The sequence below is a fragment of the Nannospalax galili genome, unplaced genomic scaffold, assembly GCF_000622305.1.
Source record: "Nannospalax galili isolate Female #2095 unplaced genomic scaffold, S.galili_v1.0 scaffold335, whole genome shotgun sequence".
Lineage (NCBI taxonomy): Eukaryota > Metazoa > Chordata > Mammalia > Rodentia > Spalacidae > Nannospalax > Nannospalax galili.
The window spans coordinates 4,550,944-4,555,749 of record NW_008337842.1 but is presented as its reverse complement, the minus strand read 5'-3'; the positions used below and the strand labels follow the sequence as shown (position 1 = coordinate 4,555,749).

The 4,806-nt window shown below is 44.0% G+C and overlaps 1 protein-coding gene across 1 annotated transcript in view; it reads left to right on the top strand.

Annotated features, from left to right (window-relative positions):
• Window positions 1-285: 285 nt before the first annotated feature.
• Window positions 286-4,806, top strand: part of Zc3h12c (zinc finger CCCH-type containing 12C) — a 79,676-nt gene continuing 75,155 nt past the window's right edge. The window contains exon 1 of the mRNA XM_008832814.3: window positions 286-550. The gene's annotated coding sequence lies outside the window, so the exon portion shown is untranslated. The remainder of the gene's footprint in view (window positions 551-4,806) is intronic.

Below are 4,806 nucleotides of genomic sequence, written 5' to 3'. Positions count from 1 at the left end.
GCCCAAGGTGATGAAAGTACTATGGCCATCCTCTCTGGTTCAGGTAGAAAGTCAACACATGACTAGGACACTGGTACTGAAAACTTAGCCCTTTTGAAGCGTGACTCTGGTGGCTTTATCTGAGGGCCTCCCACAAGGCTGGAGGAAGTAAAGAGTCACGCTGCTGGTATGGAATCTTGTGGTTACCCATCAGAAGAAAGAAGTCCTGAGATTGGTCAACAGCACATATCTCATGTCCTCTAGTTTCCTTCCCTAAGAATGCAGCGTTAATAAGCAACTGTCGTGTGGCACTGAGCCTCAGGGGCACGAGTGTGCTGTAGCTCTGTGTATCCGCCTCATACAGAGCATGTACTCAGTGAGTAGTTTTTGTGGACTAAGGATGATGAAAGAAGCTAGACATTTTACAGGTTGTTGGAACTATGGGACTTTTCTAAAAGACACAGAAGAAGCTGTGACTGAGGTTCTTCAACTGGAGCAAGTTGTCATTGCCGGCTAAAGCACTGAGGGTGAAGGTACCTCAAAAGGGACTGCTGATATTGTTTCAACTAAGGTAAGCGTTTGCTAGAAGGTGGTGGCAGGAGGCACGAGATTCCAGAGCAGCAGTAACTCTTGTAAGCCTATGTGTAGCTACTGGTCCACAAATATCCCATAAGAAAAATGCCAAGGACACCATTAGGAAACCTTTGGGTAGAAGTGGACACCTTTGCCAGGAGTGTGTGATGATGGTTCTGAATCAGAGGATAACTTTTTTATCTAAGACCCTGGGGGTCTTAGATAAGGGAGAGGGGTAAGTGGAAGTTCCTGACTAAGGCAAGCCACTATGAAATGGGCCTGGCATCTAAAATTCCACTTTTGCAATTCAAACATGAACCTAGCTGTGTGGTAGTTGACCCGGAGCATGTTTGAGAAGTATTGCCATCACAACCACCTCCCCAACCAGTTCCTTCCAAAAGCATCATTGTTAACAGGGAGGCTGCTCCAAGATTTTGTCTGCTACACAGTCATGGACATTTGAGTTCTTTAATCATGTTCAATTCCAAGTTGCACTTCAAGGTCCAGACTTAAATGTGTAACTAGAATACAGTTTTGATATCCAGAACTGTTAGCAAGAGTGCCATGTTTACCTGATGCCTGCTGAAGTGTTACTATCAAAACATCGGAATTTGATTTCCAGTCTCACTGTCAGCAAAATGACAAGTGGGTTCAGATTAAATGTTTCTTTTCATCCTTCTAACATTCTCTGAACTCATGAAAATACTTCTGTATATAGTTTCTTTTCCTTACAAGGAAATATAACTGGGGGTAAAGAAAAAGATAAGTGAAATTGTCTAAAGTCTATTTAACTCAGTCACAGACACAACTTGGTTTTATTTAGATATTTCCTTTCAACACGGGTGTACAAAAATGAACAGCGTACACAATGACTATTGTAGGGGAGACCCATGTCAAATATTCATACTTATTCTCTCATTGGCGGTACTTGCCTTAGCTTCTTATCTGCCGTTTTCAGATGACACTAAAACATTTCCACATGCATATCCTGATATTACATCAAATGCATACGTCAAACTAAACAATTCTGAATTTGAAAAAGTAGCTCTTCCCTCCTACAGGTCTCCTTTTCTTCTGGCCACTAATGCTTCAGGTTTCACATTCAACCAATGTGACTGCTCCCTTTTAAAAAAAAAAATGGGGGGGGAGGGAATTTCTTTCTTTTCACTGTTATGTATATGAATGTTTTGCCTGCATGTATGTAAGTGAACCACATGCATGAAAACACATAGGGGCCATATTAGACCCCTGAAACTGGAGTTATGGATTGCTGTTGGCCATCATGTGGGTACTGAGAACTGAACCTATATCCTCTGCCAAAGCAACCAATGCTTTTAACTGCTGAGCCATCTCTTCAGGCCTGTGCTTCCTTTGTTAACTCCATCTCTCTATTGAGTCTATCGATTCATTCATAAAGCCTCTGACTGTTTTTAAGTTACATTTTCTCAGTAAGCTGTCTCTTCCTTTCATCCCTTACCTCGCCATCTACATTATTATTCATCAGGGCTGCCATGTGAGCCTTAAAACTAACTTCCCACCCCTTTCCAAACCATCCAATAGACATCATAGTCTTGTCTTCCTAAAATAAGTCATTTTCCACATGATCTTCTGAAATCTGTCACAGATTCTCCGCTGGTATATAGGCCAATTAACTGAAATAATCAGGACTGAGAGTGCACACTTACCACACGACCTAGAATGTGTCTAAAAGTCCTATAAGCAGTGTTAAAAGTGTCTGTAATCTCAAAACTACAAAAGCTGAGGCAGGTGTATCAGGCCTTCAAAGTCAGCCTCAGCTACCTAGCAAGTTCAAGGCCATCCTGGGCAACTTGATATATGGAGCCAAATCAATCAATCAATCAATCAATCAATCAATCAATCTCTCTCCTCCACTCCTCCTTCTTGTTTTTATAAATCTCTAGAAATAATCTTACCCTTCTTTTCCTTTCTAACTTTATTGAAAAATACCTGTTCCCTAGACTTCCCTCTCTTTATGTTGTCTGTAAAAGGATACAATCTTATCTCCCACTTATCAAAATACTATTCCTCCATCACAATTCACCTCAGATTCCCCTTTTCAAAGCCCAGCTTTACCCTGTGTGCAAGCCTTCCCAACTTCTGCAACCTGAAGTGACCCACTCAGTGTTGTGTACTTTGCAGCATTTATCATTCATCACTTGGATTTGAGACTTCTGCTTTTGTCTTCTCAGTTTTCTTTTCACCCCAACCCCACGTGTTCTTATCTTCCCCATTAAAAAGTAATGTGATTAAGGTCAGCTGTTGCATCATATTCATAGAACTGGTCTTAACTCTGGAGTCAGACTACCTAAATTATAGTCTTTGCATTCTTGGTTATTTACTCACTATAATCCTGGTCTCAGTTTCTCATCTGCAAAAGGGAAGTTGTGGCAGGTATTCCCTTATATGGATTTTGTGGTCATTAGGTAAGATAGCACAAGCAAAAACTAGTGTGTTGAAGTTTGTAATCATCTGACAAATGCTGTTACAACTACTATTCATCTCATCTCCAAAGGCCTCAGCCAAGAGCCCTGATCCTATGATGCTCAACTATGTTGACTACAACAATTGCAGGGCACAGGGCAAAAAGAGGCTGTGTGGACAGGGCATTTCAGAATGAAGGCACTTTAGTCATTCGATGGCGGCGGTGACTTGTTGTCTGCCAGTCAAACCACCCTCTTAATCCTGTTTCAGAGACTTCTGAAAGTTTGGCCCAGTATATGGAGGCTGCTTCCCAGAGCATCTAACTTTCCTTCCAGTAAAATCTGACCTGCTGCAGAGAGACTGTCTTCCTAGGGTCTCCAATGTGATACTAAAATTGTGGAGCACAGAAGCCAACCTCCTGTCTGCAATTCTGTTAAACTGTCTGCAAGACTGACATGCTGAAAGTGGAAAATGGGCTAAGACACTTTGCTTCCCTCTCATAGGTTGAGTGTCCATGGGCATCATATGAAGGATGCTCTCAAGTAGGACCTCATCAATACCTACAGATCAGTAGATGCAAGGAGGGAGGGGAGTATCTACACAACTCAACTGAACCATTAAACTGGAAACTATCCAGTTTGTGCTTAAATAAACATAATGAATATTACTATAATAACATTAAGTAGCTCAAGGGCCAGGCTCATTTAAACTGAAAGCAATTCTGAAAGGCAAGGCAATTCTGTTAAAGTGAAAGCTGTGACCAAAGGCATGATTTCTAGTCCAGCAAAAGAAGCATGTGCTTTGGATACAACAGATGGGGGGGGGGATCTTTCTTCCCATTCAAGCTGTGTTAAATAAATGTTATAACTTTTTTCAATTGATGTATAAACTGGATTCCAATACCTGGCTCGCCTGGCTGTAGTGGCAATTTCCTGAGATAAAGCAAACTACTGGTGGTGGCACAGTGAAGGCACCATCCATTAGAGCCTTTCCCTCTTGTTCCAAAGTTAGATAACTACTTCCAGGTCTAGAAGTGAGGCTTCTGGTAACAATTCCACAGGCAGGTGAGTAAGAAGGTAGGAGCATTTCTGAGAAATTGACCTAGATTGCACTAGGTGTTGTTCAGTTCTCAGAAATAAGAATGCTTTACGCTCAGAGTTATTCATAGTTGTCCACCTCCGTGCACAGGGCTGTTTGCTACCAACCTCCTGAAAGAGATTTGGGTTTATCTTGAGTTCAACGTCAATTCCAACACGATTGCCATTTCCAGCAAGGCCGGTTTCCTAGCTTAAAGGTGTCCTTCCCCAGAGTGAAATCCCTACAGCTTCATTTGTTTAAGTTCCCTTATTGCTTTTCTTTATGCAGGGGTGTGATGGTTTTATTTTTCCTCATTTCAGAGTATTAACAATAAGGCAAGAAACTCGGGAACATGCCCAGAGAAAGCCACCCTCGATTTCCTGGGCTGCGCCGGGCACGACCCCACCGGGTGCTGGATGGAGATGGAGGGCCCAGGCCGAGGGGCGCCGTCCGGGGCAAGGCTGGGGACCAGCGAGGAGAGATGCGGGACCCCTGGGTCGGGCCGGGGAAGGGGATGGGCGGGAGGGGAGGAGGCTCGGGTAGAGCCCGACCGGTTCCAGCCGCTCCCCTCACCCCCCTCTACGCCTCCCGGGTTTTCCCCCTGGCTTGGGGTTTCCTGTTTCAGTTCTCCGCACTCTCCAGCAGCAGGTGCTGGTTTGCCAACCTCGGCTCCAGGGGAAGGAGAGGAAGAGAGCGCGGAGGGGAGGAGGACGCGGCGCGGCGGCTGCGGCGGCT